At 36.9% G+C, this 14,617-nt stretch overlaps 1 non-coding gene across 1 annotated transcript; it reads left to right on the plus strand.

Annotated features, from left to right (window-relative positions):
- The first annotated feature begins 203 nt into the window (after positions 1-203).
- Positions 204-307, plus strand: LOC113300803. The gene has a single exon (XR_003335925.1). It is a non-coding gene; the product is annotated as a small nucleolar RNA R71 (small nucleolar RNA).
- Positions 308-14,617: the final 14,310 nt, after the last annotated feature.

Genomic DNA, 14,617 nt, shown 5'->3' on the forward strand with positions numbered 1-14,617 from the left:
CATTACCACCTATATCATGTGATAGTGTCTCAGTTTCCCTAATGGATTCCCATTGACGGGTTTTCTCCGCAATCTCAGCTAAAAATTTCCATGCATCATCCACAGTTTTATCAAGAAATTCACCATTACACATACACTCAACCATGGCTCGAGATTTAAAGTCTAGTCCCTCATAGAGGATAGCGACAAGTCTCCACTTCTCAAATCCATGGTGTGGACATTCGCTCAATAAATCATTAAAACGTTCAAAATAGTCAAAAACAGTTTCCTCATCCAACTGGACAAAACAATTGATATTTTGACGAATAGCGATGGTCCTATGATGTGGAAAAAATCTTTGGAAAATTGATTAGTGAGTTGTTCCCAAGTGGTGATTGATTGTGGTCTCAAACCGTAAAACCATGTTTTGGCCCTTTCCTTTAGAGAAAATGTAAACAAACGCAATTTCAAAGAGTCTTCGGACATATGATCAGGTTGCATAGTCCGACAAATTTGTTCAAACTCTCTTACATGAGTATAGGGGTTCTCAGAATCGAACCCTCGAAATATAGGAAGTATTTGTATCATGCTTGCATTTATTTTAAAAGGGGTATTGGTTTGAGGTAATACAATACATGATAATGGAATTTTTATTGTGGGATACATGTATTCATGGAGAGCACTAGGTTGGCCCATATTGAAAAGACACAAAGCCCACTATTTGGTTTTAATGGGTTTGGATTTTTGGGAAAAATATTTGGTTTTAATGGGTTTGGATTTTTGGGAAAATTTTGGTTTTTGAAATAAGGAGCAAATTTTTTTGGTTTTTTTAAAATTTGGGAGCAAGTTTGGTTTTAATGGGATAAAGAAAAAAAAATTTGGTTGTTAAAATGGGAGCAAGTAAAATTTGGTTTTTGAATGGGAGAAAAGTAAAAATTTTGGTTTTTTTTTTTTTTTTTTTTTTTTTTTTTTTTTTAAATAAAATAAAATTTGGTTTTTGAATGGGAGCAAGCCCACTGTTTGGTTTTGTGTTTGCTTTGGCTCAGCTGGTTTGAAAACGTTTGGTGAAACTGAGTCCAAAATCTCGGCCTAGAATTTGGGTACTCGGCCCACTAACGAGTTAACCTAGCGTGATCGGTTACAAGCTCAGCTGGGTTTAAAAACCCAGAATACAAAATACAAGTCCAAATTAAACAAGCTCACAAAAATTAAATACAAGCCCACAAATTAAACAAACAAGCCCACAAAAATTAATTACAAACCCAACAGAAAATAAAAAGCCCAAAAATTGGCTTTAATATTACAAGCCCACAATTAAAAATTGGAAGCCCACAATTCGGGTTCTCTTAAATGGGTTACCTTTTAAGCACATCCCAGCTGCTCTGATATTGTTGCAAAAACCCAGTTGGGCTTTGGTTCTTTTCCTTGGTGGCGTCCCAGCAGAGGAAAAACTAGTTCAGAACAGCAGGTCCAACAGCAAATGAAGTGAAGCAGATGCAGATGCAAATGCTATACAGTGAAATGCAAAAATAGCCAATAAAACTACAAGAAAAACACAGCACCAATCCCCGGCAGCGGCGCCAAAAACTTGGTGGACCCGGGAAAGCGTATAAAATTGAAGCGAAATGAAACGGGCCTACAGTAATACCGCAAGTGCACGGTCGTCAGTTGTAGCTCGTGCAAGTACGGGTCGATCCACAGAGATTGGGAGTGTTTGGAGTTTCTAGCTATTTGGGCTCTAAATTTGCTATTGGGCTTCTAATTGTGCTTTGGGCTTAGTGGGTTTGTTGTAATGGTGAAGTGCTTTAGGCCTTGGGCCTTTGAATGATGTTGGAATGAACTGTGAACTTGGGTTTTGGATTCAGTCAAGGATCTGGGCCTTTGGAAATGTAATGAATTTGGGTTCAAGTGAACTGAACTGAGCCTTGAACTCAGTTGGCTTGTAAACCAAACAGTGGCTGGATTTGGGCTTTTGGGCTTTGTTCCCGGGCTTAGCTTTTGACCTGAGAGTAACTAGGCCTTTGGAGTTAACTGTGGACTGAACTGGGCTTGTGCTGTGAGCCAAGCTCAGTTGCAGCAGCAGCAGTGGAAACCAGCAGCAGCAGTGGTGGCTGGCACAGCAGGAGCAGGTGCACAGCAAGGGAAAGGAAAGAAAGCAGCAATGGTGACAGTGCAAGCCAAGTAATAACAAAACAGAGATAGTTGCAAACCAAGGCTACAATCCAAGGGCAGGAGTGTGGAGATAAGCTGACAATGAAGTAAAAAAAGGAAAAAAAAAAAAAAGCCAAGGCAATGGCTTTAGGCATTCATCTAGAGTGGGAAGAGAACCAGCTTGCTCACAGTCACTAGTGAGCACTAGTTTCTCCCCACTGCTCAATCAACTCAATGCTCTAAGGCTCTAACCTAGCATTGACACACAACAGTAAACTAATCCTAACATTTGAGAAGCTAACAGTTGACAAAACAAGAGATTCAAAACAGTGACAAAACAGGAAACAAAACCAAAGAAACCAAGGCTGTGAGCCAAGGGCAGGGAGGAGAAGAAGTAACAAAACAGTTAAGTTGCAAGTGACTGTGAAAACAAAATGTGGGTTAAGCTAAGGCTTTGAATCCACCCTTGTGTCCTAGCCAAACAATGTGATCCTAGGTTGAGTTGAAAATCCTATGCATACATCTAGAATGGGAGGAAAACTAATTTGCTCACTAGTTTGCCCCTAGCATTGACTGTCTTTTGACAGAACAATCAATCACAGGCACTATGAGCATCAATCTCTTCCCATTTCTCAATCAACACATTGCACTAAGGCTCTAACCTAGCATTCCACTATCTAACAGTCCACTAAAGCATCATCTGAGCCTCAGCAGTGAACTCAGAACATGAGAAAACAGATGGAACAACACATGATTAACATGAACAACACAACATTTAAACTACTAAACAGTGAATGAAAATTGCAAAAGAAGAACCCTAAAAATTAACAGTGAAATCAGCAAAGAACAAACATGAACAGAAATTGAAGAACCCTAAATATTCACTTGAAAATTAAAACTAAAATTAAACAGTGATTAACCCAAATTTGGGGGTATCTCGGCTAACCAAGAACACCCTTTAACATCCTACATCACTTCCCTTTTATAGCTTACAACAAAATACAAAACCCTAATTCGAAACCCTAATTTTTTGGGGAAAATCAAATTCGACATACCCATGTGTAAATTGGCTTCGACCCATGCTTCTTGATGTTCTACTGCTCTTCCTCTAGCTCTTGTTGCGCTGTTGGCCTAGACCTAGACTTCTGTGAACCCTAGCTTCTCTCACTGTCGAGTTTGTAGCATCAGGACTCGATGATACAGACGAGAAAGGAAGAGACAAGGGTGGTGATTGAATCCTGAGTTTGTCGGGGGAAGGTGGTAGTGGTGGTGTTCGAGGTGGAGATGGAAGAGATGGTGGTGATGGAGATGGCAGAGTTGCAGAGAATTTGGGAAGAAGAGAGGAAGAACCCGATGGAGAAGAAGGGTCCGTTTGGTTGGGTAATAGGGTTCGGTGACTAGGGTGTGAAGCGGGGATAGCGCGGTTTGATGATCTCGACAAGGAGCGATGGATGGGAAGATGGTAGGTGGATCCAACGGCGATACGGAGGTAAGCGTGGAGCGACCGTCGGATGAAGGGATGTAGCAAAACGGACGACCCAAGATGGAGATGGGCGTTGCGATGTAAAGCGGGGGCTTCGGAGTTTGATGTGCGATGATGGAGCGACCGTAGGATGCTGAAATGCTTTGATCTGACGGCTGAAATCCGAGACGGGCTTGGATAGTGGAAATGTGTTTGAGTAAGGGTTTTGGGCCTTGGGTATGCCAAGCCCATATCTTCTTTAAGGACAATTCTTCTTCTTCAAGCCCACTTCTAGCCTTTTGGTCTTGTGCACAACATTCTTCGCGGCTTCCTTGTGTAATTCCTCCCGGCTTTTCACTGCTTTTCTGCTCTTTTCCGCTCTGCTATTCATCCAAACTTTATTTATTACCTAAAAATGCAAAATTAATTAAGAAAAATATTTATTCTTGAAAACAATGAAAATACAGAATATGGGATAAAATGTAGAATTAATGCACAAAAAATGAGTTAAATGCCAAGAAAAATATATAGAAATATGCATTTTTTAGCACTCATCATCAGTCACAAGGGGTAAAGCACTCATAAAATGAGAATAATATCCTTTATTAGCTTGTTTATGAAAATATCGTAGGATGATAAGGCAAAATCGAAACCTCATTTCAGAAAAGAGGTGTACATTCACTTTGATTTCAATCAGCAAGTTTGGTAGAATAGGATAGACCCATGTTCTTAGAAAAATAAAGAATAGAGCGAATGTTCAACCTGTAGCTGTAGCTTTAAGAAAGAGACCAAAGTACGCTTTCCTTATTGTATATTTGTTTTCTTTTTGTCACGTGGCCGATTGAGAATCCAAATTACCTATAATTTATTTTATTTATAGATAAAAGAGGAAAAATACCTAAGTTTTACCATCGCAGAAACATTTTAAAAATATAATCGATTTCAAGTAATTGGAAAATACAAAATCTACATATTTTGAAACCCAAAAAAAAACGGATAAGAAAACAAACATTTAAATATATGTAAGTCAAATGACGAGGGTATTGAGTATACCACAATCATATCAACCTATACAGACACAACTTGTTTAATTCTACAGAAATAGTAATAGCCAAAGAATTAATTCAACAAGATGTAACTTGGTATATAGTCAGAGTTCGTCACCGTACTAACTACGGGATTATACCCAAGTAGATGAACGTACAAATATATTTACTTTGACTATAAATATAAACAAGTATAGTGCGTAAGTAAACTAAATCACACAACACACAAGATTTCAAAACTGCTTGGCAGAAAACCCCTGGAACCTAGTCTAGCATTTCAAAATTACCTTTCGATTATTATAATTTCAGAATTCCTCCGAAATGTTTGTTATACTTTTTTATATTCAGTAATTAGGATTTTAATTTCACCAGTTCAAAGAAAGTATTATTTTTACAAATTTCTTGTAAAACCACGTGTCATTGTTTGTTTGCTTAAAAACCCAACAAAACTTATCATTTTATATTCCTCACAAATATGGAAGCTTAATATCAACTCCTCTAATGAAGATTCGCTCAATTTTCAAGACATAATTATTTATTTATACAGTCGCGAAGCTCAGTTGCAAGCTTAGGTCCTCAATTTTGGCCTATTAGTTCATGATCTAATCACATTTCAGCTTTGTGGAATATGCTCATTACAAGTAAATACTCCTCATGTGACGGAGCCAGACAACTCATAAATCCATATCTAAACTCCTTTGACACTTTCAAAGATTCTTCACATTTGTTGAAGATATTTGTGAACAAATGCCAAGATTTCATCTGATACATTCTCTATCATTTGGTCGCTCGGAATATAAGCATCACTCGGAGAGTCGGGCTCAACAACGATATCATAGGTAGAACGCCTATATGTTTGAATCGTAAATGAGACAACATCAGAACCGCCACTTCCGATAATCTCCATCCTCTTATCAACCACTTTGTCTTTTTGTTTCGGGTCGTACCCTGCTGAAAATGCAATATAGCCAGTATGATGAGCTAAAGAGCTTCCATCATGAAGAATGCAAGTATGAATTATTACATTCACAATATATATTCACCAATCACTTTCACATTCATTACAAAGTGTTTTCATGGTAACATATGGTTCGGAGTCATTGCAACATGTTTTGTGAAAATCTCGTCAAAGATGTTTCTGCATTGTCCTCTGCAAACTCAGAAGCTGGGAGCAATTGGTAAAAATTTCGGGCGTGATTTAAATATCAAAAGTTTCGTATTTGTGTTTAGCATAACATATTAAAAGGTGCATCAATCAGATAAACGATCTAAGAGTTAATATCTCTCTTTTGTTTTGATTTACTCGAGATAATAGAAATCAGAGAGTCTTTAATCAAACACAAGGAATAACTTGGATGGTACCAAAGACTAATATCCAAGGATCAATCAATGACAATCAACAACCAAAGGTTGGATTACTCTAATTGATGATCTAACGCACAACCTGTATTATTTCAATTATAAAGATAAAACAAAATAATGCGGAAATTGAAATAACACAGACACCAGAAATTTTGTTAACGAGGAAACCGGAAATGCAGAAAAACCCCGGGACCTAGTCCAGATTGAACACACACTGTATTAAGCCGCTACAGACATTATCCTACTACAAGCTAACTTCGGACTGGACTATAGTTGAACCCCAGTCAGTCTCCCACTGATCCAAGGTACAGTTTTGCTCCCTACGCCTCTGATCCCAGCAGGATGCTGCGCACTTGATTCCCTTAATTGATCTCACCCACAACTAAGAGTTGCTACGACCCAAAATCGCAGGCTTTAACAATAAACAAATCTGTCTCACACAGACAAGTCTATCAAAGGATCAATCTGTCTCCCACAGAAAAACCCTAAAAGTTTTGTTCCGTCTTTTGATAATAATCAAGGTGAACAGGAACCAACTGATAATCTGGTTTTATATTCCCGAAGAACAGCCTAGGTTAATCAATCACCTCACAACAATCTTAATCATATGGTGGCGAAACAAGATATTGTGGAATCACAAACAATGGGACGAAGATGTTTGTGATTACTTTTTATATCTTTCCTATCGAAGATATCAATATCAAGCCAATCAATCTGATTGTACTCGTACGATAGAAGATGCAAGATCAGATCACACAACTACGATAAAAGTAGTATCGGTCTGGCTTTACAATCCCAATGAAGTCTTTAAGTTGTTAACCTGGTTTTAGAAGAAGAAAACCAAAGGTTAAAGTATAAACGACTCTAGAACGCAAACTAGTATCACACGTAAGGTGTGGGGATTAGTTTTGCACAATACTAGATGTCTCCTTTATATAGTCTTTCAAATCAGGGTTTTGCCTTGGTAACAAAGAAATCAATATCCATTGTTAGATGAAAACCTGCTTTAGATTCAAGCTAATATTTCTTAACCGTTAGATCGAAAACTTAGCTTGTTATACACACTTGACAATACCCGTTTCTAGGTTTGTTAATTGTACCCAAACGTATGCACTTGTTGGTTCAACAATAGTTAACCAATTGGTTAGCCATATGAGCATTTCATATCGACCATGTTCTTCTTCACCATAACTAGTTCAAATGACTTCAAATGAATTAGTTAGAGAGTTGTTCAAATGCAAGGAAATCTCATGTACTACACAAGACACAATTGAAGCAAAGATGATTTGATTCAATTGAATCGGTTCATGAAATTTTATATCCACGGTTTGCAAACTACATTCCTTAGTCTTTTTAAGTTTAAGTTCAAAAATCATCTTTAGATATATAACCTTCTCAAGTTCGCAGACTAGGTTCGCGGACTTAAGCAACCGGGCAGAGTTTACAAACTCCAGTAGAAAATCTCGGCAAAAGACTTTCCGCCGGTTCGCGGACTGGGTTCGCGGACTTGTACTCACACAACTAGTTTGTCAACTCCAGCATAAATTCTCGGGTTTGAGAACTTCGGCAGTTCGCGGACTAAGTTCGCAGACTTGGCAACAAGCCATTCTTCCGGTTTCTCTTGATCAACAAAGTTCGCAAACTTTGGTTCAAGTAATAGGACTTATGCACATATGTGTTTCCACAACAATACTTATATCCATCATTGGTTATGTAATCTAACCTCTCATTCCAACCATTGAAACATTCTTAGAGGACGTTATATAGTTGTTGCACTATTTCTCGTGAAAGCAATTTTCCAAATGATTGAAACATACTAGGTAAAGATAAACTTGATCGAAGCGAAAATCTTACCAACACATATTTCGAGAGATAGATAGGCGAGGTATACTCGTCTCGAAATACCAAACGTGTATAATCCAAGTATATATATATATAGCATACGACTTCTTGTCTCAAAGAGTAAGAGATAGAGTAGATAGACTTTTGAGTGACAAATAAGTTCAAGTCTTCACATACCTTTTTGTCAAGAAGTTCAAGCGGTTCCTTCAGTAGTTCTTCTACTTGTATGATGAATTTCCATGAAGTCCTTGAGCTCAATTACACTTTCTATCCTAGTCTGAGACTTAGCTATAGTAGACTAGAAATCAAGACCTATAGTTTTGATCACTAACATAGACAAACATGCTTGAGATAGAAATGCATGCGAGTTCGACCGATCAATTCTCTAACAATCTCCCCCTTTGTCAATTTTAGTGACAAAACTATCAATACATATGGAATACAAAAAAGATAAAGAAACTTTAGTAGCTCCTATTCCACATGTCTAATCTTCAACATTCCTCGAAATCTTCGTCGCTTCCAAGTACTCCAATGATCCCAAAGGTTGTAAGTTTAGCATCACCGTTGTTGAAGATCTGTAGCTATAACAATGAGAAATCATCGGTCTCGATCATTGTTATACAGTTTCATAGTATTATTACACAGCGTCAAAGTTCAATTGTATCACAACTTCAAAAATAATACTATGGTGATATATATATCACTCCCCCTTAGTCAATACTCCATCTCACATGGAAACCACTCCCCCTTACACAATGATACGAAAACTATATGTATTTGTAGTGTGAACTACATATTAATTCTCCCCCTTTTTGTCAATAAAATTGGCAAAGGTACAAGAACGGGATCATAATGAAATTTCCGAAAGAGACATTTCATGACTAAAAGAAAAAATACATACCAACTAATTTAGATGCAATCATAAAGTCGAAGCTAAATTCATTCATCAAGGAGTTTAAAGATACAAGATAACCCATCTAAAATTCCACAGCCGCACACCCTTCAAGATATGACCATTAAGCACAAGTTCAAAAGAACTCTCCCACATTAGATGTCATTCCCGAAAGAACAACAAGAGCGACCTTAATTTCGAAAGAAAATAAGGATTTTTATTGGACACCAAAAACCATGAAAATGATTTTCTATATCCAAAAACTCAATCAAATTAATCACAAGTAAAACCTATGATTAATTTAATCGGGATATGCAATCAAATTAAACACAAAGGTGATGAACTTAATTGATTATGCTCGACATAAGAGAACTTACGGAGCATACGACTAACATAACCATTATAAAATGAATAGGATAGTCGTTCATATACTCAACATAAGAGGAATCTTACGGAGTATGAAAATACTCAACTAGATTAATTACAAGAGAACCCATAATTAATCTAATTGGAAAACACAACCAAACTAATTACAAAAGTAATCAATTTAATTGTCATTTGTTTTGCTCAACATAAAAGACTTATGGAGCAATAACTAAATAACCAAACAAGATGATTAATTTAGTTCAATATGCTCGACATAACATATCTCACGGAACACCAACTATGCTAATAAATCAACTTGGTTGTATAGTGCTCAACATAAGATACATTACGGAGCCTCATAGTAATACATAAAATATGGATCAGGGATGATCAATACTGCGGAATACTCAAGGATTCATTCTATCTTTCCATCACTATTTGCATAACGATATTAATAGACATAATCCTTGAAAACAAAAGATTTTAACATATCTTCCATCAAATAAATTGACACTATAGGCTTAACTTTTGTATTTGTCAAAAGTCCATTCATTCTTTTACCAGTATGTGAATACCGACCACGAACGACTTTACTTTTGACAAGGTATGGGACAATCAAAGTTCACGGACGCAAACACACATATCCCATAACAAATTGCAATATCACAAAATCATAAATATTAATACTGCAAAAACATCATCCTCCAAATATTTTTAGAATTTAATACCAGTAAACCTAAAAAAGAACAAGAAGATGAAAAATAATAGCTATGTGTAGTCACAATCATTGTTATTCAAAGAACTAGTTATTCTTCCAACTAAACCAAAAAGAAGACATACTAAGCAACAACAAAAAACTAGAACCAAGATCTGATGAATCCTAAACCCTGTCAGCAATTAGAGATTGAACATGAATGAGCTCCTCAGTTGCCTTTTGTAGTTCGTCTTCAAGAAAATCAAGATTCTTTGTTGCAATACCGAGTTGCTCTCGTACAACCTTAAAATATCCAAGAATATTTCCCACCAGCTGTGAAGAAATCTGAACTGGTAGTTTGTCTTCGTTTTCATGATCAAGAGCATGAAAGCATGAGATAACAATATGACATAACTCAACATCATCAACCTTGTTGGTTCCTTCCATTGTGCATCAAAAGACTTTTAGAATCTTTTATTCTTCTGGAACACATTATATATATAAGGTATTCCAACAAAACCTAGGGAACATGACGTTCGTGTGAGTTGGTGCGGGTACTAGAGAACAAGGCCCATGCTAGGCCTAACAACAGTCTAAAGATCAAAACGAAATAGATGTTGAGAAGCAACCGGAGTAAAGAAACTCTGAAAAATTAACACAGAACACTGTACAATCCTGACAGCTTTCTCAAGATGAAAATCCTGAGAATCATGAGCATCCCTTTTTATTAAAAAGAGATGCAATCATGAACTTGTCAGGGTGTAATAAGATGAGCATCTTGCTCATCAATATTCACTTCTCCTTTTTCCTTTTCGACGGTATTTAACAAACTACCTGGTTTAGTTGAAGAGGTATTATCAAGAAGAGATTTAGGAGTACCTGGGTTGACAGCATTCCATGTTTTCTTGATATCCCGTTTGAGTCTGTTTATGATATTCTTCAGATCAGAGACTCGATTGTTGACATGTAAGAAGTTTGAACTGGAAGTCTTGGATCCACAACCCTTTTTGAGAAGATTATAAGAACTTAACTCATTTTTCTTTCTTCTATGCCTTTTTCTCTTTCCGGAGTGATTCACCGGATCTGTCATACTCTTGCCATTCTTCCTTTTACCAGTATAGGCATCCTTCGTTTTGAACACATGGTTAAGAAAAGCCTTATCACAGAACATCCCTTGAGTGTGAGAGTAGTTTTCTCCAACAATCTGTGATACAGGTTTAACAACTTCTTTATACATCCATGCAAGAACGTTGTGAAGTTTTTCATTCCTTATCCGCAGACGACACCTTTGATCAGAATGTCCCTTGTTCCCACAGTAATAGCAGTTAAAGGACTTACGTTTGATAATTCTGTTATGAGCAGTTTTATAAGGAGCAGAATCCTTGTTCTCAAGAACATTACAATCTAACACAGGTTTTTAACAAGGAGAATTATTAACAGCTTTAACAAAATTAATCTTACTATTTTTTGGAGCCTCTATTCCTTTATAGCCCAGACCATGGTGTATCACGATGTTCTTTACATGCTCCAATCATAGAAGACAATTTTGTAGAGCTAGAATTGAATTTTCTCAGATTCTCTTCCAGTGATTTTACTTTATCAAGAGCAGCTACAAGATCAGATTCCAAGGATTTTTCTTTGATAAGAAGGTTGAGTTCTCTGTCACTAAAACATTTTTGTTAAGAGTCATATCTTGCATTGGCATCTGCAAGTCTTTCTTTCAACACACCGAGATTTCGGAGAAGATTATCACATTCAGACCTTTTTGTGCGTACATCTTCATCACGATCTTTAACGATAGATTTTAGGAATTTGTAACCACCATCATATCCTTTAAAGAGTTTTCTCAGTTTTCTGTTTTTTTTGACAAAGAGGAGCCATGTATTTACTCAAGTAACTTGTTGACTTCTTTTCTTCCAAAGCACTGTCAAACAGCTTGATATATTGAGAAACTTCCTCATCAATGCTTTGCCCCTCTTCTGAATCACTGTCATCTGAAAGATCATCCAACTGTTCATCAAGAGATTTTTCCCAGTAGAATGCAGATTCAGATGAGGGACAAGAGACAGAGTTTTTCTCATAGTCGAACAGACCTTGAAACTTACGAGAGTGACTCTGAACTGGTGTTGCGTTATCATAGATAATATCGTCCATCCTCATATTGCTACAAACACAGACTTTTGAGGTCTTTGAATGTGTTTGCCTGCTCTGATACCAATAAAAGAAGCGGGGGTCTAACAACACCACCGAATATTTCGCTTAGCAATCTGTATGGACTAACTCCGAAATACTTTCTAGAGAATCAACTAGACAGTCAGACTCAATCTAGGTAAAAGTATCTCAAGGAGTTAATATCTCTCTCTTGTTTTGATTTACTCGAGCTAATAGAAATCAGCGAGTCTTTAATCAAACACAAGGAATAACTTGGATGGTACCAAAGACCAATATCCAAGGATCAATCAATGACAATCAACAACCAAAGGTTGGATTACTCTAATTGATGATCTAACGCACAACCTGTATTATCTCAATTATAAAGATAAAACAATATAATGCGGAAATTGAAATAACACAGACACCAGAAATTTTGTTAACGAGGAAACCGCAAATGCAGAAAAACCCCGGGACCTAGTCCAGATTGAACACACACTGTATTAAGCCGCTACAGACACTATCCAACTACAAGCTAACTTCGGACTGGACTATAGTTGAACCCCAGTCAGTCTCCCACTGATCCAAGGTACAGTTTTACTCCCTACGCCTCTGATCCCAGCAGGATGCTACGCACTTGATTCCCTTAATTTATCTCACCCACAACTAAGAGTTGCTACGACCCAAAATCGCAGGCTTTAACAATATACAAATCTGTCTCAGACAGACAAGTCTATCAAAGGATCAATCTGTCTCCCACAGAAAAACCCTAAAAGTTTTGTTCCGTCTTTTGATAATAATCAAGGTGAACAGGAACCAACTGATAATCCGGTCTTATATTCCCGAAGAACATCCTAGGTTAATCAATCACCTCACAACAATCTTAATCATATGGTAGCGAAACAAGATATTATGGAATCACAAACAATGGGACGAAGATGTTTGTGATTAATTTTTATATCTTGCCTATCGGAGATATCAATCTCAAGCCAATCAATATGATTGTACTAGTACGATAGAAGATGCAAGATCAGATCACACAACTACGATAAAAGTAGTATCGGTCTGGCTTTACAATCCCAATGAAGTCTTTAAGTCGTTAACTAGGTTTTAGAAGAAGAAAACCAAAGGTTAAAGTAGAAACGACTCTAGCATGCAAACTAGTATCACACGTAAGGCTTAGGGAGTTTTGCACAATACTAGATGTCTCCTTTATATAGTCTTTCAAATCAGGGTTTTGCTTTGGTAACAAAGAAATAAATATCCACCGTTAGATGAAAACCTGATTTAGATTAAAGCTAATATTTCTTAACCGTTAGATCGAAAACTTAGCTTGTTATACACACTTGACAATGCCCGTTTCTAGGTTTGTTAACCGTACCCAAACGTATGCACTTGTTGGTTCAACAATAATTAACCAATTGGTTAGCCATATGAGCATTTCATATCGACCATGTTCTTCTTCACCATAACTAGTTCAAATGACTTCAAATGAATTAGTTAGAGAGTTGTTCAATTGCAAGGAAATCTCATGTACTACACAAGACACAATTGAAGTAAGGATGATTTGATTCACTTGAATCGGTTCATGAACTTTTATATCCACGGTTTGCAAACTACATTCCTTAGTCTTTTTAAGTTTAAGTTCAGAAATCATCTTTAGATATATAAACTTCTCAAGTTCGCAGACTAGGTTTGCGGACTTAAGCAACCGGACAGAGTTTACAAACTCCAGCATAAAATCTCGGCAAAAGACTTTCCGCCGGTTCGCGGGTTGGGTTCGCGGACTTGTAATCACGCAACTAGTATTTCAACTCCAGCATAAATTCTCGGGTTTGAGAACTTCGGCAGTTCGCAGACTTGGCAACAAGCCATTCTTCCGGTTTCTCTTGATCAACAAAGTTCGCAAACTTTGATTCAAGGAATATGATTTATGCACATATGTGTTTCCACAACAATACTTATGTCCATCATTGGTTATGTAATCTAAACTCTCATTCCAACCATTGAAACATTCTTAGAGGACGTTATATAGTTGTTACACTATTTCTCGTCAAAGCAATTTTCAAGATGATTGAAACATACTAGGTAAAGATAAACTTGATCGAAGCGAAAAGCTTACCAACACATATTTCGAGATATAGATAGGGCGAGGTATACTCGGGTCGAAATACAAATGTGTATAATCCAAGTCTATATATATAACATACGACTTCTTGTCCCAAAGAGTAGGAGATAGAGTAGATAGACTTTTGAGTGATAAATAAGTTCAAGTCTTCATATACCTTTTTGTCGAGAAGTTCCACGGTTCCTTGAGTAGTTCTTCTACTTGTATGATGAATCGCCATGAAGTCATTGAGCTCAACTACACTTTCTATCATAGTCCGAGACTTAGCTATAATAGACTAGAAATCAAGACTTATAATTTTGATTACTAACATTGACAAACATGCTTGAGATAACAACGCATGCGAGTTCGACCGAGCAATGCTCTAACATAATTGAATAAATCTGTCTCCCAAAGAAATACCCAAGAGTTTTTGTTCCGTATTTTGATAAATCAAGGTGAACATGAACCAATTGATAAACCAGACTTATATTCCCGAAGAACAGCCTAGTATTATTAATCACCTCACTATAAACTTAATCGACTAGCGAAACAAGTTATTATG

Source organism: Papaver somniferum, chromosome 7 (genome assembly GCF_003573695.1).
Source record: "Papaver somniferum cultivar HN1 chromosome 7, ASM357369v1, whole genome shotgun sequence".
Lineage (NCBI taxonomy): Eukaryota > Viridiplantae > Streptophyta > Magnoliopsida > Ranunculales > Papaveraceae > Papaver > Papaver somniferum.